Below are 23,035 nucleotides of genomic sequence, written 5' to 3'. Positions count from 1 at the left end.
TCCAATGCTGATTTGCCCTAAAGTATAAGGCCTAAAGAAGAACACAGTCAATATCCAAAATAAAACCTAATAGTATTTTCTAATAACTGTAACTTTTGAATATTAAATCTTGTGATAGCAATTGGCTTTCCAAATAAAGAAATAATTATTTAATTACTATTTTTCTTAGCAAGTTTTAATATTATCTCCTTAAATCTTCATAACAACCTGGTGAAATAATGAGGTATGGTTTAATTTTTTAGAAGGAGACTTGAGCCCAAGTGAAATGACTTGTGCAAGATCAAAGAGCTATTGTTTACAGAGAGAGGATCTGAATTCAGAACACTTTTCTTTATGTCAAGCTACTCTAGTTAATGTATTGAGTGGTATTGTCCTTAATGCATAATTATTTCACCTTTCTTTTTTCTTTTTCATTACAAGCCTATGATGCAGTGGAAAATGCCTTAACTGCAGATACTTGGGACCTGGGGCAGGAGGATCACTTGAGCCCAGGAGTTCAAGACCAGCCTGGGCACCACCATGGTGAAACCTCAGCTCAAAAACAATACAAAATAAAAACATAAAACCATACAAATAACTATATGGTTACTAGAATATTTACTGCGTCACTGATCTGGAGTCTGGGAAGTCCAATATCCAAGACTCCAGAGGGTTTAGCCATTCTGATTCCCAGGTAGTGCCCTTATTATATCCTTAGGTCACCTAAGATTGAATGACAAAGAGACAAAAGATAAATAAATTTACTCTTCTATAGTAATACTAGTCCCATGCATGAGGGCAGAATCCTGATGACCAAATCATCTCTCAAATATCTGAATTTTTAATATAGTTACAGTGGCAATTAAATTTCAATAGGAGTTTTAGAGGGAACAGACATTCAAATGATAACAAGAAACAAGGCCTGACAGGTGTTAAAATGATTTTCTAGAACTGGTTTATTTGAAACTCTGCACAATTTTCTGGTGGGAAGATGGAGGTATGAAAATGATCTTTCCCAATATAATTATTGCTCTCATTCCAGGCAAAGCAGAGCACACATATTTCTTCTACAGCCTATAACCCAATATCAGAGCCACCCATGCCCTCTGCTCTTATAGAGAAAGATGCAATACATTTAAAATGGAAAGGAGAAGCCCTATCTAAGAACAGCAAAAAACATTGGCTCTTATAGAGAAAGATGCAATACATTTAAAATGGAAAGGTGAATGAAGCCCTGGAGCTCCTGGGCACAATGGAAGCCTGGCTGGGGCACAAAGCCAGGAAACTAGACTGGCTGTTCTGTTCCAGAGGAAGCTGGCATCTCATTCACTTAGAGTTGTTTTTTCTTTCTCAAATTGCTTTGTTTCCATGGTTTCATTTTATTTTTGTTTCAGCCATGTTTGTGTACCCAGGAAATAACTATGACATTAAAAAAGTGAATTATTAGTCATACTCTGAATATGAATAAACTTTTAACTACAATCTCAAAGGAAATTCTCTACTAGGGTATAGCCTTCCAGAAATCCCAAGCCATAATTAATGCCTGCACATCCAATATGCTCACATGGGCTAGGAATGTTTTCTCAGGAGGAGAGCACTTGCCTAGCACACACAAGGCCCTGGAATTAGTCCACCACAAAAAAATTAAAAAAATAAAGAACAACAATATTTACATTTTTTTGTCATCACAAATACTTTTTTTTTGGTGGATAAGTTTTCCCGTCATGTCATATTTTTAATCTATGGCTTTATCTTTAGAAGCTCAGTTCTTTTTTTATTGACTTAAAAAAATGACACTGGAATGCATTATAATTCTTATTACATGTATATAGCACAATTTTTCATATCTCTGGTTGTATATAAAGTATGTTGACACCAATTCATGTCTTCATACATGTATTTTGGATGATGATGTCTATCACATTCCACCATCCTTGCTAACCTCCTGCCCCCAGCCTTTCCCTCCCACCCCTCTGCCCTATCTAGAATCTCAGTTCTTTTAAATTCTGTTGGTTCCCTCTACCCCAGTATTTCTAGTTTATTTATAACTATATAACAACAGTGTTTAGGCCTGGCTCCAGTAAGGTTAATGAACCACAATTTCCTAGGGAGATGGTGGTGATCCAAGCTGTGTCATTGGAAGTTGTCATCTATTGAATTCAAGAGGTTCTGGACAAACAATAGATATTTGAGTCCTTTGAAAATCATTAACCAGCTTGTTCTGGTGCAGCACTTACAGTGGAACTGCCAAGGTAGGCCCTACAGGGAAATACCAGAATATCCATCATGGTTTTTATTCTTGGGGAGATTAGACTATATAATTGGGGAGACAAAACTGAAAATTGTGAACTAGCAGCAAGTGCCAAAAAAAGTGTAGTTCAATGTTAAATGAGGGAATTTGGGCCCTTGTGCTATAGTGTTTCACAGCAGAGGTGTCTGTGCTGATAAATTTTATAAGCAAAGGAGTTGAAGCTTAGGCTGTGCTTTTTAAATTGATGTACTTAGATAGTTAAAAGATGAGGGAAAGGCATTTAAGCATTGCATTCTAAAAAACTTGACTGTAAACATACCTAAAAGGATGAGAATGATGTGTTTCCCTAATAAAAAGGAAGATTTATGCCACAGCTTGGGTCACCACAAATACAGTGATGACCTGGGAGCAGTTGCCACAGTGAGTAAATCCAGCTAAGCACAAAGCCCCAAGGGCAAATCCAGTCTCAACACAAACCATCCCAAAGAAGTAGCTGAGCTCATGCTAAAGCAGAGGTAGGGGTGAGTTCTGGGTCTAAGCATAGAAACCTGTGGGCTAGCAAATTGGAGAAAACAGAGTGTTGGTTAGTTTCAGCACAGAATTGCTGACACAGAGCATTTCTAAAAGTGAAGGAGCCAGGTGTGGTGGCACCCACCTGTAATCCTAATGACTCAGGAGGGTGAGGCAGGAAGACTTCGAGGTCAAAGCCAGCCTCAGCAATTTAGCAAGGCACTTAGCAACTCAATGAAACCCTGTGTCTAAATAAAATATAAAAAAGGGGCTGGGATTGTGGCTTAGTGATTAAGCACCCCTCAGTACCTAGAAAAAAAAAGCAAAGGAAACTTGCCTCTAGGCAACACTGGTCTGTCCTCAGTGTATTCTTCAGCCTGTTGTAAGAGAATCTGACCAAAGCAAAGGTCTCTTTGAGCAGTGGCTCAATAAGAAACTACAGGCAGAGGAGAAAGCAGACTGTGTGAAAGCTCCAGTAAGGTCTTCACATTCCCTAAGACTGGGAGTTGCTGAAGCTCATTGCATAGGAAGAGTTTGACTTATGAGAGGTGGATAGTGGGGGAAAGACCCCCCCAGTGAAGTGGGGCAACTGTGAGTCCAAGATAATTACTGGATGTGAGCTGATAGAGACTGGCTGAGTGTGGGCCATGGAGGAAGATGCTTGGATGTTTCTAGTTTGAGTGTTTGGCAAATGGCAGAATATTGAAGGAATCAGGAAAGCTGGAGAGGAGACAGGGCTCAGACATTTTGAATACACTGAGTTTGAGATAATGGTGGATAGTCAGCCAGTAACTGAAATAAGGAACTAGAATTGTAAGCAAGCAAGAGAGTTATGAAGATCCTTACCAGAGATAAAATGGTCAGATACCAAAGAGAAGAAAGAGATCAGGCAAAATGCTCAGGACCAGACAAAACATGCTGTTTTTAGAAATACATAGAGCCTGATGTTTCTTCAAGTATGTTCTCAGACACATTCTTCATAAGAATCCATGTTTATGCTGTTGGGAAATACTGTTAAACTTAGTAGCCTCTAAGAGATGTACTTATGACTAGTAAATATCTGATTTTGAGAATTTGTACTGTAAAGAAACCTCTTTATCTTTAACCTAATAGGCCACAAATTTATTTTGATTTAAAAATACTTGTGCAAGTTGCCAGTTAATAATCCTGTTTTCTTTGCTCCAGTTCACCATGGACTTTGTTTAGTAGCAGATCTCTTAGGACAAGAACTTTGTGCTGATTGTCATCCTGACTCATGATGCAGCCAGGTTGTGTGTCATTTATGACTTCAGAGAATAAATATGGAATGTGAAATATAGGCTATTAGTTAAAAGAATGCCTTTCTCCAGTACCTAATACCTGTAACTCCAGATTTATCACAAAATGAATAAGTATGTAAAATGATGTTTGTCAGGAGCATTGAAAATGACAAAAATTTTATCTCACAATAATTTAAGTTACAAAAGGGAGTACACTGGCTCACAGAATCAAGAAGTTCTAGGACCTACAGCACAGAGCAAACCAAGGCTGAACACATGTCATGATGCCTAGTCTCTCTCCTCTCTGCCATGCTTTTTCTGGGGTGGCTTCCTGCTCACAATGCAGTTCTCCATAAAGTACATAGTTTTCACAACTGGCAATTCCAACAGAAGGGGCTTGTCTCTCCCTGTAATTTCAATAGAGTGCTCCAAAATGTTGGCCAGGTCACATGCCCACCTCTGAGCCAGTCACTGTGGCCAAGAAATAGAATATTGCAATAGGTCAGATGTAGGCCATGTCTTCACTCCTAGTGTGAGATAAGAGAGATCTGTATTATTCCCACTCACCTGAAACATAGGAAATGGAGAGGGAAGACAGAAATCCCCCCAACCAATACTGAATAAGTAAAACATGACAATGTGATTTTGGTGGTGGGGATTGTGGTGATTTTGACAGTTAGCTCCAGCCCCTTCCAGGTGATAGCTGATGATCTTTCTTTCAGATTAGGAATTTTTGCCATTGAGGACTGTTTTCAGGTTTATGTTGTTTTGCAAATAGCACAACATCCATGAAAAATAATCCTTACAAATGCAATTAGGTAATTAGGTCAATGGTGGTTTAGCATCCAGTAATTTTATCTTTCTTTTAATTTCTGGAATGGAATTAAAGAAATACATCCTTCACTTTCTAACTTTATGTAGGGAAGAACTAAACATGCTTGTGCAGTCTTCTTATGAGACTTTCCAGGGTTCTGAAGAAATATGAAGCCAATTCTTCCCTGACATCCCTGTGGTGTCACTGAGATTCAGTGGGTTTTACCCTAAAAGAATTGACTAATACTGCATAATTTTCATTAGTTTAGATATTTGTTTAAAGAAGTACATTAAGGACTGTTAAAGTGCTTACAATTTTACATTGCTGGCATGGGTTGAATAACATTTCCATAAAGAACAACATCCCTACAAGGAAAATTAGAGACTTAAATAGGTTTTGTGTTAGGCAAAGGGGAAAGTGCTGCATTCAATTGTGAGTCAGTATTATGTCAACTTCATGATGATATCCAAGACCACCAATAAAGAGAAAACCTGATATAACATCAGAAATAAACAGGTGTTCTAGTCTTGTTTGGGTTACGTGAGCCTATACAATCCTTAACAATGTTTAAGGACTGTTTTACAGCAATCAGTAGTAGCTGATTAGTACTATAATTCTGGCTCTCTTAATCCTAAAATATAATATATTCCATATTTGTAGCCCATAATTATTTATAAGTTTAAAAACCAATTGTATATCTCTGTGACACCTCTGGCTTGATGGTTTGAATAAGACTCATTGTTCTCCAGGTGAAACAGAAACCTGCCTCATGATTCTGAACATAGCTCTGATCTCACCCAGGCTCAGCTCAAGGAAGGATGGATGGAGAGAATATGAAAATATACGTGTATAAACATATTAATGACCTTGACACTGTTGGAGATTTTAGGTCAGTTATTTTGTAAGCTATTCTTTGATTTGGGCTAATCTGGTGTTTCCTCCCTTTAGATTCAGTTTATGTTCTATGTTCTTCTCAGTGTGTCCTATCAGGTGACACATTATGGCAATTTGTCCCTTTACAGGCAGTGTTAACTTTGAACATTTGTTTAGGCTATTTTATATGCTGTATTTCTCCACTTTGAAGTTAACTGTTATTTCCCTTTATAATTTATACATGTAATACAAGACTAATATATATATATATATATATATATATATATATATATATATATATATATCTTGTTTTATTGATCTTTTATCCATTATCATTCATTGATGATTCTTGCTTGAATCAATTATTCCTGCTATGGTTGCCCCTGATAACTTCTCTGATTCCAACACTGTCCTTCTGTATTCATTAGTTGGCATTCTAAGGTAAGGAGCTGCCCTCCCTTCTACATTTGTTTTGATTAATATCACCTCATGGGTTTCTGTTTCATTTAATAGGCTCTAATGTATTTTTCAGCTTATTTTAAAAAATATTTTTTAGCTGTGGATGGACACAATATTATTATTTCTATTTATTTATTTAATATTTATTTTTTAGTTTTAGTTGGACACAATACCTTTATTTTATTTATTTTTATGTGGTGCTGAGGATTGAACCTAGGGCTTCATACATGCTAGGCAAGCACTCTGCACTGAGCCACAACCCCAGCCCTGAGCTTATTTTTTTTTAAATTTTTTTTTATTGTTGGTTGTTCAAAACATTACATAGTTCTTGATATATCATATTTCACACTTTGATTCAAGTGGGTTATGAACTCCCATTTTTACCCCGTATACAAATTGCAGAATCACATCAGTTACACTTCCATTGATTTATATATTGCCATACTAGGGTCTGTTGTATTCTGCTGCCTTTCCTATCCTTTACTATCCCCCTCCCCTCCCCTCCCCTCCCCTCTTCTCTCTCTACCCACTCTACTGAGCTTATTTTTTTGTAATCTTTAAATTATTTCAGGTTTATCCAGTGGGAATCCCTTCAGGCCAATTCCCTTGTCCTTTTTACAGGCCTCTATCATTTCCAAATACTTTCTTACTTTGTGACACAAAAAGATAATCCAATTACTTTTCTACCTAATATTTTATAGTGCTATCTATACCATTTCTTTGGGGCAGTTTAGCATTGACTATTACTTAGGCCATCCTGGTAATACAAAAGAAGCATTTAAACTTCCATTTATCCAACACACTAAGTTAGTCCATCCAATTGAATGGATGTGCACAGCCCCTGACAATGCATGTGCCACTCATCAACTTCTCTCTACTGTGTCTTCACACTTGCACTCCCACAGAGGGGTTACAAGTCTACTAAGGGCTAGGGGACATCTTGGAAGAAGATGCAGGCTAGCCATCCCTTGGGAGGACTCTTACCCCTACACATTCTAGAGGCACACAGAGTCCCAGAATGCTCTATTGTTTAAACTTCTGTATTTTGGAGGAAAACCTACAGAGACCTAAGATAACATAGCCAAAAAAAACTCTACCAAGAAACTATATATAATGAAAACTATATAGAACCCTAAAGAGAAAAATAGAAGACCTTAGAAGATGGAAAGATCTACCTTGCTCATGGATAGGCAGAATTAATATTATTTAAATGACCATACTACCAAAAGCACTATACAGGTTCAATGCAATTCTGATCAAAATCCCAATGGCATTCCTCATAGAAAAGGCAATCATAAAATTCTTCTGGAAAAATAAGAGACCCAGAATAGCTAAAGCAATTCTAAGCAGGAAGAGTGAAATAGGTGGTATCACTATACCAGACCTTAAACTATACTACAGAGAAATAGTAACAAAAACAGCAAGGTACTGGCACCAAAACAGGCTGGTAGACCAATGGTACAGAATAGAGGACACAGAGACTAACCCACAAAATTACAACTACCTTATATTAGACAAAGGTGCCAAAAGCATGCACTGGAGAAAGGATAGCATCTTCAACAAATGGTTCTGGGAAAACTGGACATCCATATGCAACAAAATGAAATTAAACCCCTATCTCTCACCATGCACAAAAGTTAACTCAAAATGGATCAAAGATCTAGGGATTAAACCAGAGACTCTGCATCTGATAGAAAAAAAAGTAGGCCATAATCTCCATCATGTGGGGCAAGGCCCCAACTTTCTTAATAAGATGCCTATAGCACAAGAATTAAAATCAAGAATCAACAAATGGGATGGATTCAAACTAAAAAGGTTTTCTCAGCAAAAGAAATAATATGTGAGTTGAATAGGGAGCTTAGATCCTGGGAACAAATTTTTACCCCTCACATATCTGATAGAGCTCTAATCTGAACTCAACAAGATAAGCACCAAAACAACAAAAAATTCAATCAATAAATTGGCCAAGGACCTGAACAGACACTTCTCAGAAGAGGATACACAATCTACCAACAAATATATGGAAAAATGCTCATCATCTCTAGCAATCAGAGAAATGCAAATTAAAACTGGGGAATGGAACCACAATTTGACCTTAGCTATTCCTCTTCTTGGATTATATCCAAAGGACCTAAAAACAGAATCTACAGGGATACAGCCACATCAATGTTTATAGCAGCACAATTCACAATAGCTAAACTGTGGAGTCAACCTAGATGTCCTTCAGTGGATGAATGGATAAAAAATACAGCATTTATACACAATGGAATATTACTCAGCCCGAGGCGGACAGCAAGGGTTTATATACAATTGAATACACAACCTGTTTCAATCCAGCATCATCTTAATGGCTCACCTGTCAACCATTACTTCTGGCAAAATGCCAGGGGCCATTCCGACTAGGCTGTGGCTCTCAACAGAAAGGGATGGAGAAAGGGAATAGCATGTATGGTGGAAGGAGACCCTCATCATTATACAAAATACATGTATGAAGATGTGAATTTGGTGTCAACATACCTTATATACAATCAGAGATATGATAAATTGTGGTATAAAGGTGTATTAAGAATTGTAAAGCAAAAAATAAAAATAAATAATAAGAGAAAATAAAACTAGTACCTAATATTAACTATCTTCCAGTCATTTTCTGTCACTCACATTCAACTTCTTAGCAGAGATATGCTGTACTTACATGTTTTGAGATTAGATATACTAACAAAAATTAGGTTGTATTCAAGAAAGAACTGAGAATCATTTTTCACTATAGGACATTGCTGGCCACTGAAGTTAAATCTCCATGGTTTATATCAGGAGCTTACTAGATTCTAGGGTAGGGGTTGGGGGTGATGAAAATCTGCAGACCCATAACTGAGTTGAAAGGGCTTCATCCACAGGTTGACAGATGTGGAGTATTTATTTTCCGAAGAGGAGAATCCTCATAGAAGTACAGGGCTTATGAACAAACATTTGTTTCCCTAGGATCCTCGTAAATGCAGAGCACAGGTTATGAAAACACAATGGAAAGTATAATCTGTGATTTTAAAAAAGTTGAGAAAGCTAATTAAAATGTATTATAGGTCCCAAATTTTGTAGTCCTATAGCTTAATGATAGATGGCTCTTTGAAGTAACATAACTTTGAAGGTGGTATCTTTAGCAGGAAAAATATTTTTAAAAATGCAATCTTTCAGACATCTAACAAATGAGTTAAAATTTAGGTATAAGTCATAAATATACCTATAAGATGGCTCTAAAACAAAAAATGTAGTTGTTGTTAGACTCAAAGTTTTGGAAAAAACATAAGTATGTGAATATTGATATTATTATAATTATTTGTTATATTTTTATAACAAATAACTAAAAATCCATGTGGCTCATCTGACCAACATTTCTAGTGTGTCATTTGCATCACTTGCTTTTCTTCAAAATAGCTTTAGTTAGTTTTATTTGGTGTGGTTTATTTTGCACAAGATACTCTGGCAGATACCAGTTGGTATCTAGCAAATACCAAACAAATTTAACTTTCCTTGGGATGGTAAGAGAGCAGTGTTTCAGATTTTGTTGATTGGTAGTTTCTCCATAAAGTAAACCAGAAATCAAATAAATATTTTTTTGTGAAGGAGCCTCCAGGTCTGCTTGCTGAAACTCCTGTAACCCAATTTAACTTTTCCTTGGAACTTCTTTAAATGCCTTTTGCAGATTCACATGCTCCAAAGCAGACCTGAACTGTGGCTGTGAGATGGGTGGGAACTTCAAGGACAGGATTTGGCTTTTTGTCTCTCTCCTACAGGCATCCTTTCCTTTAAAGGTTGGCATGATCCAGTGAGCTGACGAATGACTTGTGCAAAAGAAAATTATTCATTCATTGTTTGTCTTTTCAGCATTTTCCTCAGCTGAAGAAACCCAGTTTTCCTATTATTATACTTGAGCCTTTTTGGAGTCTTAGTAAAGAGTGCTAAACCCCTGCTGGCTCCAGCAACTGAGGTGAAAAATTCTGCAGTGCTCCCAGCCATCCTGGGGCTGAGTGGTGGGCGAGTTCAAGGAATTGCAAATTAATATATTTTAGGACCACCCATCAACAAACTAGGTGCCAAGGTGGCAGCCCCTGGTAGCCAGCTGTGTCTGCAGTGTGGCCAGAAGTGGGGGCTGGAAGGGAGTCAATGGGACATGGGAAGCAAGTGCTAGCCTTGGCCTGGAGTTTCACTTCTGGGATCAGGGCCCAGCCCATTGGCTGTGGCAGAGGAGTCCAGCAAGGGCAGTGGCTCCTGCAAGGCCTGGTATCATTACTCTCTGGTGTCTTCTTATCAGGAAGGGTTGGTGGCCAGGGGAACCACAGCAGGGGAGGAAGAGACAAAGATGCCTGGGAAGAGTGCACAGCCAGTTCAGGTAGATCAGCTTTCCTGATCTTTTGCACCTCTTGGTACTTGGAAAATAAAAGGAAAAGGGGGGCTTACACAATTTCCTATATTATATTATTCAGGTGACTTAGTCCTCAAGGTCCTATTTCATTCAAATTGTTGGTTTTACATATTTTGGAGATTTGAGGGCCAAAGGATAGAAGAGAAAGGAGAAAAAGAGAAAAAGAAAAAAAATACTCTTAGAGATTTGTTTCTTTCTCTTCTCATCCAGTAGGTGGAGTTGTCTTGTATAGTACCTGTCTCTAGCCTCAGGAAGGTGTAGATAAACAGGGTGTGAAGACTGTATCTGGTGTGGAGCATCTGGAAGTGGGGAGTGCTGCCCATCAGTCCTAGCAGGGAGATAGCTCTTCACAGGTATTTTTTTGTGACCACTCTTCTGACTTGAGCCCCCGGTATTGTCTCTCTCTCTTGCCTGGAGACTTCCCAAATCCTGATCTCTCTGCTATGCTCCAGATTTTAGTCCCCTCCCCTCTCTTATGTATCAGGTCCCAACTGCAGGACCTGTCATCCCCAGGCTCACACCAGGTGGGGGGTGCCCCATGTGCACTGCCAACTGAGAGCTGTCCAACTGAGAGCTGATCTTGTGTTGGATGGCTACTGTTAGGAGTTAATGCTGTTGGGTGGGGGAAGGAATTGGAAATCAGGTACCTGCTCAAATGGCAATCTTATCTGATAGCCACACCCACCACAAAATTGTGAGAAAGGTTTTCCAAGACGGAGTCCATTGTCTTCCAGTGCCCAGGTATCTGGTGATGTGAGGGGAGCTGGGTGATGGCCTTGTGCTGTGGATGGGTAGCAGCTGAGTGACCTGTGTGGGAACAGAGTGCAGTCTGGAGTTCTGCAGAGGTGCTGATGGGTGTTTCTCCTAAGTGACTTGTGAGCTGTGTGTGAGCTAGAACTCGGGCTTTGGGTCTGGAGTCTGGAGACTTACTCAAGCCCGGAGGCTCTGATTTCTGCATGAGTGGTCACAGCGCTGGTGATGTCTGTGAAAATCCACTGACCCCTGTAGATCCAATCTAGGAACTGCCCCCACCTAACATGGTGAGGATGTTGAGCCAAGATGTTGGCTGTCTTCTTTCAGAACCAGGGTGTATGGTGAGGTTGGGAGAGCCAGGTGATGGTGTTGTGCTGTGAGTAAGTAGCAGCTGAGTGACCTGCTTAAGAGAGGAGCAAAATCTTGGAGATCTGCAGATCTGTTGTTAGGGGTTAGGATGGCCTTAGGCCTGAGCCTAAGAAATTCCATTTTGAAAACTCCAGTTTAACCTGAAGTTTCACCAGGTGCACCCACAAATCCCTCCAGGGTGGCCTCAAACCAGTTACTTCCCCTCACCCTGATAAAGAGAGTGAAGCCCCTGGCAGGCTATCCTCACCTGATAAGAGGGAAAGTGAAGAAGATTAGGGTGGAGACCACCAGACAGATGTTTCTGACCTCAGGTTAAATGATGTCACTGAGAAGTCCAGTGGAAGCTGATAAGGATTGAAAGGGGGGGTCAATAAAACCCAAAATAAAGTATAAATGATAGAGCAAATGAACAGGAATTCAGCCAGCTGAAACAAGGATGCACTCAAGCTGGAGAGCCTGATGAGGACCTGTCATCCCATCACTTGTCATCATTTTCTGAGCCTCTGTGTTATCCTCATCACTCTCAAACTCTACCACCTCATCTGGACATTGGTGAGAGCTGCAACTCCTCCCTATGACCCACTCCTCAACTGGTCATCCACTCCACACCAGAAAAAGCCTGCCTTGGTTCCGGACCTGATCACCAAGGTCTGAGTGACTGTGCATCTGCTGGAATTAAGGCCTAAGCCTTAAACTTTTGAACTTAGCATGCAGAGGAAATGTCTGTCATTAGCTTATCATGATAAGTGTGTTTTGCAGTGCTTAGAATTGATCTAGAATTGTTTGCTGTGAATTGATTTTGTCTATTGCAGTACCTAGCATTAAGGATTGTCATTTTCTTGAACCTATAGAGTGAAACCGTATTGAATAATTTGAGTGAATAAAGCATTGAAAGGGACAAAAGCACGTGGGCATTCTTTATTTCTTCCCTTGACTGCCTAAGTCGCAATTTTGCCCCACCTCATGACAGTTGTTGTAGTCGGCAGTCAAGGAAACAGACACTTAATGTCTGGGAGAAATATCTTGTCCTGCTTGTGTGACAATCACATATAGAATTCAGAAACTTTTTCTAAACACAGTGAAACTTATTATAATATTTACATTGGAAATTATAGCAATAAACCTGATAGGACATTACACCTTCTGCAAAGACATAGATCAAATTGGTAATAATACCACACAGATACACTATCATATAGCAAACTACACAGTCTGCTTCCTGGACAGATACATAAAATAACACATGAACCGGATAGGAAAATGCTTACACAGACACCTAGAAAATCAAATTTCAAAAGCACTAAAATAGAGAGACACAGACACATTTTTTGTGTATGGTATTGTAGGAAAAAGCATATTAAATTGGCCTATAGCATACTGAGAAAATGAGGAAATTAAAGAACATCTTTAAAAAGAAAGGAAGTATCCAGGAACTTAGCCCTGCTAGTCCCTGCAGAGAACTAGAGAGAATAGTGCAAGGAAAACTGCCAGGATTTAGCAAGGGAACTAAAGGAATTGATATCCCCCTATCTCACCCAGAGATAGTTCAGCCAATCACATTGCTAGAGCCACTCTAAAAGCAATCCTTGGATTGCTAGTTAAAGCTATTATAATAATATAGATGAAGGTAGAACTAAAGGTAAAACTGGAAAGGCAAAATAGCCACGCAGATAATCGTGAAGTTTTACAGGTAACTACACTGAAGGTGACCAAAACGCCAAAGAAACAGGGCTCAGATAATAGTGATAATGAAGAGGAAGTTGAAGTCAGAACTTTTAGTAGAACAGAGCTGCAACAGTTAAGGAATAAATTTGCCCAGAAAGGGGGACAAGATGTAGAATTTTTACTAAGACGGAGGGAACATGGAGCCCACGCCATGAGAATTAATGGAGATGTAATGCATACAATAACCTCTATAGTAGAAAATGAATCTATATATGAGGATTTAGTGCCTGAAACTGGTAAGAAAAGATTGCAGGAACACACTATCCTGGAATGGGTAGCATTAGCTTGGGTGAGGGATTTTCCATGATATATATAGGCAGTTTTGAATCACAGATCCAATGGACTACACACCAACAGGCTATTAACTAGGAAATTAGGAGTATACCTTATAATATACAATATACACACATGTTACATGCCATTACAGGCAGAGCTGTTACCTCAGATGAAAAGAATAAATAGAGGTGGTCCATGTCATCTCAGATTAACTTTAACATCAGAATTAGAAGGCATGTATACACTATAAGATGTAGTTATTACTTTAAAGAAGCCAAAGAGCTGGATGGTTCTAGATCTTTTTCTTTCCCAGCTCAACCCTCACCATGCCAGTTCAGTTTTCCAGCTCAGTCCTCACAAAACCAGATTAGATTCCCTAATTATAACAACAGACAGCAAAGGCATCCTTGGGTAAATATGGAGCCTCCCAGACAAGGGCCCTATCAGGGAGAATTTCCACACCTAGGAGGCCCAGGAGCAGTACAGCATTCAGAGGACAAGGACAGATATTCCAATCAGAAGGCAGATTGCATTCAAACAGAGGACCCACACCAAACAACAAACAAAAAACACAAAACAACCACTTCCCCAAACACAACAGCAACTTCAGGCACACAAACACACCAATTTACAACAGGAAGATGACATTCAACAGACATAGAAACCCAGGAGTTAGACAGCATTGAAACAGCCTGGGTATAATAGAATATATAGAGATTTACCTTTAATACTCACAGAAAAAAAAAAAAACAGGAAAAATAGAAACACATAAATTCCTATTAGATACATGAAGCCAAGTAAATATTTTGGGAGTAACATATAATATTATGCAAGGTGATCATAAGATAATAGGAATGGTGAATATAGAAATTAATGCAAAATGAAAAAATGTAACTATCCCTTTATGGGACAGAGAAATCATTAAAACCAAGATACTTTTAGCTGAAACACCTTTTAAGGTCCTAGGAATGGACCTAACCTAAAATTTTTCCATCATGGATAAGTTTTAAAATAATATGACCAAGTCTCAGACACACCTAGCTTCTTTATTATTGGACTCCATAGTCCTATCTAAAATTAAACATAGCTTCACAAAGCAATACCCAATAAAAGGAGGACGCACTGAAATAACTAATGAATTGAAGAATTGTTGAGGGAATACACCATAAAAAGAACTATCTCATTTGACTTTAATAGCCCAATTTGGCCAAACTTATGATAGACCTAATAGTAAATGGAGATTTACAGTAGATTATAGAGCAGCCAATGCACTGACACAACAGATGCCAGGAGACTTGCCAGATATTACCACAATATTACAATAAGTACACTCCAACAATTTTAAATTTTATGTAACTATAGATTTGTTAGATATGTTCTTTATTATCCCCATAGCCAAAGAATCCAGAGAGATAACCACATTTACATGGAATTCCAGTATCGTTTCAAAAGATTACCACAAGGCTATAAAAATAGCCCACTAATAGCTCATATTGCATTATCAATTTCTTAAGAATCCCTTAAGGAGCTGGGGATGTGGTTTAAGGAGTAGTGCACTTGCCTGGCATGTGCAGGGCACTGGGTTTGATCCTCAGCACCACATAAAAATAACATAAAGATGTTGTGTCTACTGAAAACTAAAAATAGATATTTAAAAAATTCTCTCTCTCTCTCTCTCTCTCTCTCTCTCTCTCTCTCTCTTAAAAAAAAGAATCCTTTAAGGAACTTAAAATTAAAAACGCCTCAATATACAAATATGTAGATGATATACTAATAGCAGGATATGACAAACAACATCTGCATGAAATGTCACCTGATAGCAAAAGGATGGACAATCAACAGTGAGAAAGTACGGGACCAGATTAAACAGTTAAATTTTTAGGAGTTTTGATCATAGCAGTAGTAAGGCAAGTCCCAGATCAAATTATAGATAAAATATTGGGACTACAATCTCCTACCAATAATGGTCAAGAGATATATGGAAAGAATTATATTAAGCCATTACAAAAATTAACATAAAAGTTACACATTAACATAAAAGTTACAATAAGAAAGAAGCACAACAACTGATAGGAATATTAGGGTATTAGCACAACCATATAGCACATTTAAATCTTATTTTATGACCAATATATACAATAACAAGAAAATCACAGGACTTTATTTGGGAATCACATCACCAAAAAGCTTTAGATATATTAAAACAATATATAATAGAATTTAGAAAATTGCATAACCTCCAAGGAACTATGATTTTGGACATAATTTTCACCCAGGACTATGGTACATGGGGAATCTATAATAACAAAACTAAGCCCCAACCAATAGATTCTTGTGTAAAAGATTTCCATATGCATCCAATAGATATTCATTATTTGAAAAATTGGCTTGGGTTGCCTTTGAGGCACTAAAACAAGCTAAAACCATGACTAATGAACACATTATATTAAAAACTCCAATTTCACTCAAAGACTGGTGTAAACTCACCCCTAAAGAGATACAAAATATTGGAATGGAAAAGAAAATCCTGATGTGGCAATGGTACCTACAATAATTTCTACAAGAGGAGTATCAAAAAGTATTCACATATAAAATCACAGAAGAAGTGGCAAAGCTACCATTTGGACCAGTGCCTGATATTCCAAAACAAAAACAAAAACAAAAACAAAAACAAAAAACCCACACTGAAAAATATAGGCACATGGGGATTGTATACTTTGAAAATATACAAAATGCATGGTTTACAGATGGATCAAGTACAGTAGTGAAAGAAGTTACTATGTGGAAAGCAGTAGCATATAACCCTATGACAGGCAAGATCTTGACAGAGCAAGGGGAACACAAATCAGCACAACATGCACAACTAATAGCAGTTGCATTAGTCATTAGAAAGGCCTTGTTAACAAAATGTAAAGACATATATATTTATACAGATTCATGGTGTGTTGCAAATGGCATAGCACTATAGTCAGGGAAATGGGCTTCTTCAGACTGCCATATCAATGGAAAACTTTTATGGTCAAGAGATAAATGGAAAGAACTATATGAAGCCATTACAAAAATTAATATAAAAGTTACACATGTAGATGCACATACAAACAGAGACAAAGACACCAGTACACTTAACAACACAGTAGATAGTACTCTTATGAATAAGTGAAGAGACCCAAAATGTTATAAGTGGTGCCCAAATTCATACTGCTCCTTAATAAATGAAAGCCTATTTTTTAGGTCCCATGAGATTTTATTTGTATACATTTCTAAAAGAAGCCTAATAGATATGGCCTTTAATTCAGAGTTCAAACAAACTGGAGCAAATCAACCCAGAAAGAGCTGATCGTATTCTTAAGACTTCTGTGATGGTAATTCAGGTGCTTGACACTTAAAAAAAATTTTTCAATGTATATGGTTTGAAGGTAGTTTAATTTCCAATTTGAATTATACATGCTTTTGGCTATATCTCTCTTTTTTCTTTGAATGCAATAATATTTTCTCATTTTTTTAGGTTTGACTATCTCCATATACTTGATCTAGTGTTGTATCTTTTGTATAGTCTTTATCAAGCATAATAATATAAGTTCTTTGGGCATTTTCCTCCCTCATGAGGCCTATAAGGTCATTTTCATTATTTTCTTAAGATTTTCTTCCAGACTTTTAGCTTCTTCATGTGTTTTTCAGAACTGTGAAGTGGGCTCCACAACTATTTTTTTCCCTTCATTTTAAACATAGCTAGAAGGAGTGTCTAAAGGTGCCAATACTTTTTTTAATGTAAAAATTCATTTTAAATTATATAAACACTCATATTCTTCCTGTAGATGTTCTTTGCATGTAGATATGTTCTCTTGATAAAATACTTCCACTTTTGTATTTGCTTATCATTTGTATATACTATTTTTGCTCTGCCCCATGGGTTTATCAATTCTCCTCCATAAATTTTCCAAACAAAACAAAGAAGTGATGAGCATTGGTAAAATGGAAAAAGAAATATTATGACTAAGAAGCTAATACTAAAATATTGAGATGCCATAGAGAGGGTTTTAGAGAATATTTCTGTGTATTACATGCAATACTAGTAATATTCAAACAAAAAATGTCAGCCTATACATATGTGGTAAGTTGTTGTAGTAGAAGTAGTCATTAAATTTATTTTTTTCTTTATATAGTTGCTTTGCTAATTTGCTGTTTTTCAAATGAAGTATGTCCTAATTAATTTTAGAAGTATAATTTCCATTTTATAATTGATTAGGTATTGTGTTTATTAATACAGATATTTTCTTAGCAGCCAACTTAACGGATATATCTATATTCTAAAATGGGGTATGTGGGCATCATGCTTATTTAATTTTTTAAAAATCTTCTATTTAGATTATTTTTATCTTATTATTCACTTTTTACTTTTTCATTTTATAATGGTGAACTTTGTTTACTCCCTGTAAATTGTGTTATATTAAATTTCCCAACTCTCCACATACAGTTTAAATTAAAAAAAATAATTCATTTAAATTTCATCTAAATTTTTATTTAAACACATTTTCTTCATAAATATCCAAGGGGATTCCTGTGCACCTGAAATGCTTATTCTTGGAGACCAATACTCAACTCCAGATTGCTTTCAGCTTTCTAATCAGTTGCACTCTTTCCACTTCCTACTATCCACTAAGGACATCTAGAACATACTTTCTCTTTATATTGATAAATATGTCATAGGACACTGATGTTTTTCATTATTTTATGCTGTGGCAGATTATTTTCATTAGCAAGAGTGAATAAAATTTAATGTTGATAAAGCACATTGCTGTGAAGCAAATGAATTCCCAGGGGTTTAAAAGCTTTCAGCATGTTTATTAATGTTCCTCAATTTCCTTCAATTTCTGGCTTGGTAGACTTAAAATATACATAGTGAAAAATAATGGTGATTTAAAATTTATTTAACTTTTTTGAAGTTCCTTTTGAATATTTTTCTAATATATGTCTAAAAGATTATACCACTACAATGTCACAAGTTTTTTTCCCCCAACAAGTTAACTTTGAATTCCCCAAAGGATGCTACTAGAATAGAACTTAAAGTTTTTCTGGTATGCATTTATTTTTTCTTTCTTCTCAATTTTTGTACTACTTGATAGCATATTCTATGAAAGCATTCTGCATAATTTTTATTTTGTATCATTTTAGTACACATATTACAACCATAGCCATGATTTTGAACTTTATTTAAACCTTAAGAAAAACCAAACTTTCTTTTTAAAAATTTATTTATTTATTTATTTTAGTTTTTATTGTTGGTTGTTCAAAACATTACATAGTTATTGACATATCATATTTCACACTTTGATTCAAGTGGGTTATGAACTCCCATTTTTACCCCATATACAGATTGCAGCATCACATCCACTGTTTTACATGTTGCTATACTAGTGTCTGTTGTATTCTGCTGCCTTTCCTATCCTCTACTATCCACCATCCCCTCCCCTCCCATCTTCTCTCTCTACCCCATCTACTGTAATTCATTTCTCCCCCTTGTTTTTTTTCCCCTTTTACCTCACTTCCTCTTGTATGTAATTTTGTATACCCCTGAGGGTCTCCTTCCATTTCCATGCAATTTCCCTTCTCTTTCCTTTTTCCTCCCACCTCTCACCCCTGTTTAATGTTAATCTTCTTCTCATGCTCTTCCTCCCAACTCTGTTCTTAGTTACTCTCTTTATATCAAAGAAAACATTTGGCATTTGTTTTTTAGGGATTGGCTAGCTTCACTTAGCATAATCTGTTCTAATGCCATCCATTTCCCTGCAAATTCTATGATTTTGTCATTTTTAATGCAGAGTAATACTCCATTGTGTATAAATGCCACATTTTTTTATCCATTCGTCTATTGAAGGGCATCTAGGTTGGTTCCACAGTCTTGCTATTGTGAATTGTGCTGCTATGAACATCGATGTAGCAGTGTCCCTGTAGCATGCTCTTTTTAGGTCTTTAGGGAATAGACCGAGAAGGGGAATAGCTGGGTCAAATGGTGGTTCCATTCCCAACTTTCCAAGAAATCTCCATACTGCTTTCCAAATTGGCTGCACCAATTTGCAGTCCCACCAGCAATGTACAAGTGTACCCTTTTCTCCACATCCTCGCCAGCACTTGTTGTTGTTTGACTTCATAATGGCTGCCAATCTTACTGGAGTGAGATGGTATCTTAGGGTGGTTTTGATTTGCATTTCTCTGACTGCTAGAGATGGTGAGCATTTTTTCATATACTTATTGATTGATTGTATGTCCTCCTCTGAGAAGCGTCTGTTCAGGTCCTTGGCCCATTTGTTGATTGGGTTATTCATTTTCTTATTGTTTAATTTTTTGAGTTCTTTGTATACTCTGGATATTAGGGCTCTATCTGAAGTGTGAGGAGTAAAGATCAAACTTTCTTAAGGTGTATTTCAAGGAGAAGAAAAAGAAATCAATGGCAGACATATTTTGGAGAAAGGTTAACATTTCTCCCTGGTAGATAGTGAGGAGAAACTTAACAGTACACTAATCCAAATATCTTATTATCTTAGCATATGTATACTGTCATAAAATCATCTCATTTAAAAAATGATCCCTAGAATCTTTTAGATGCTATTGCTCACTATTACTTCATTCAAACTGATGTTCTAGGTTTTGGTTGATTTTCATCTGTAAACCTGCCTCTAATTCTCACTTTTGTTTCGTCTTTTGATTTTTTCCTTTTGGAGTCTGTCTTTAGTTAAATGTCATTACAAAAATCATATTGTTTTATGTGTATTTGTGTGTGTGTATGTGTGTTTGTGTGTCTATACATATACATGTATCTATTTATCAGCTTTATTTGTCTATTACATGTATTGAATTACTGTATATATATTTGGTATATAAAATCACTGCTAACAATGTTGTTAAATAAACATTGTTTCCTACCTGAACTGTTGCAGGTACCACAATTGATGTATCATACAGTTCAGTGGTCTTATGTAAACCTTCCAACAGCTGCTTATGTCTATCAGAAAAAAAATACAAACTTCTATCTATTGTAATTTTTCCTTTTATTCAGTCTACTCTAGATACACTAGACAGAGCACTAATCTCCAGAATATATAAAGAACTAAAAAAAAAAACCCAAATACAAATAAGCCAATCAATAAATGAACTGAGAAACTGAAGAGACATTTCACAGAAGAAATACTATCAGTTAGCAAACATATAGAAAAATGTTCATCCTCTCTAGCAATTAGAGAAATGCAAATCTAAACCACTCTAAGGTTTCATCTCACTTCCTTTGCATGGGCTCTCTCTCATCCAGTGAGGAGGTCCACAGAACAGGGTAGAGGAGAGTGTGGCTGTGGAGTCAGTAATCAAGACCTCCAGACCAAGGAGGAAGCAGGTCTGATTCTGTTGTGCAGTTACCATGTATATATACTTAGGTAATAGCTACACATATTACAGGCAGCCACCAATACATTTTCTGGCTAACTGTCCTTGCAGTGCCCAAAAGAGGAGTGGCCATGGAGCAAGCACAGGGACTGCAACATGAGACTTCATGCCAAGGGCTGTGCCTAGGTTATAAGCGATTTGCTGCTCACACACCTAGCACAGCAGAGTGGTTTGCCACTCAAACACCCTTAACATATGCCATGTATACAGTCCTTCATGAACTTGTCCCCACATCCAGTCAGAATGGCAATCATCAAGAATACAAACAATAATAAGTGTTGGAGAGGATGTTGAGAAAAAGGGACACTTATACATTGCTGGTGGGACTGCAAATTGGTGCAGCCACTTTGAAAAGCAGTATGGAAATTCCTCAGAAATGAGGATGGGATTGTGCAGGGGTGAGTGAGGGGAGGGCGCATGCTGGTTTCTAGGCACATGCTGGTTTCCTTCCTCTCATTTTCCCCCTGAGTTCCTCAATAAATCAATATCTATCCCCCAAACTCAGTTGTATATTCTCTCTCCTCTAAATTCCTTCCCACTTCTCATTTAACTCAGGAGAGCACTTTTTCCTAATTCTATTTCTCCTCTTTCTTTTCTTCCTGTTATACAAATACACAATTAGGATTGCTCCATTAAACAGCAAAGTTAGTAATATAAGGAATCAGGGAACAAGTAAACTAACATAAAAAAAAAATACTAGTATTCTTATTTCCTTTGTGTTGATTTGTTTTGGTACTGGGGATGAAGCCTAGGGGCATTTTTTCCACTGATCTACAGCACCGATCTTTTGTGTATTTTTATTTTTTGTTTTGAGAAAGGGTACATATGTTGCTGAGGTTGGCCTTGAACTGATCATCCTCCTGACTTAGCATCCCGAGTCACTGGGATTAGAGATGTACAGCATCACACTCAGCTATTAATTTTTAGATCCCTGATTATCCCCCAATAAAGGAGAAGCAAATCACATATTCTTATTTCCTGTGAGTGAATTGATAAACCAACTGGAAAACAATTGGGTGATTTGGGTTAAATTAGCTACATTTCAATCTCAAAGAAATGACCTGCTATGCAGATAGAAAAGTTTTATGTAAAAGATTTTATCATTAGAAATTTTTTTGTAGCACATTATTTGGAAATAATATAAAATTTCAACAACATACAATACAGTTCTAGCAAATAAAATAATACTTATGGGAAGGATTGATGAAATAAACTGTTCTTATATAATTTGATGGGACAATAGCATATAGAAATTTATCAAAAAATGCCAAATAAGAAACATACCATTGTGATATCACCCTTCAAGAGGGACCACAATAATCCTTACCTCTTAGAATTAATGGCCTTGTGTTGTCCCTTCCCTTGATGTTCAGGCTTAGTTTGAGTGACTAAGAGCATATGACACACGTGATCGTATGCTACCTGAACTTAGGTATAAAACATGGTGACTTTCATCTAAGAGTCTGGATCTGTCACTTATGTCACTGGCTCAGGCAAGCTGCCATGTATGATCACTCTTAAGGAGATGCCTAAATGGTGGGCAAGTATAATATTGGGCCAACAGACAGGAAGAACAGAGGCCTCCCTGTGACTATTTGAGTTGCCTTGGCAGCAGGTTCTTCTTTGCCAGTTGTGTCTATTAGAGGTAGTTGAAATTTTGGCTAACAATTTGATCACAACCTCATGAGAGAATATGAAACAAGAAACGTTCAGGGGGCATATGCTGCAGCCAACCTGAGCAGGACAGCGCAGTGGCCCAAGGTTGGGGACCCCGGGGCTTTGGCTGCACCCCAGGAGAGGAGAAGGGCTGGGGCAGGGGTCAGAGCCCAGGAGCAGAGGCTAGGGCCTCCCAGGTGGCCCTGTGGGCCCCGGCGGGGCCATGGCAACTGGAGTGTCACTATGCTGCCAGCTCTGTC

The sequence above is a fragment of the Callospermophilus lateralis genome, chromosome 12, assembly GCF_048772815.1.
Source record: "Callospermophilus lateralis isolate mCalLat2 chromosome 12, mCalLat2.hap1, whole genome shotgun sequence".
Taxonomy (NCBI): Eukaryota; Metazoa; Chordata; class Mammalia; order Rodentia; family Sciuridae; genus Callospermophilus; species Callospermophilus lateralis.
The sequence above is the reverse complement of the archived record's forward strand: the minus strand, read 5'-3'. Positions refer to the sequence as shown.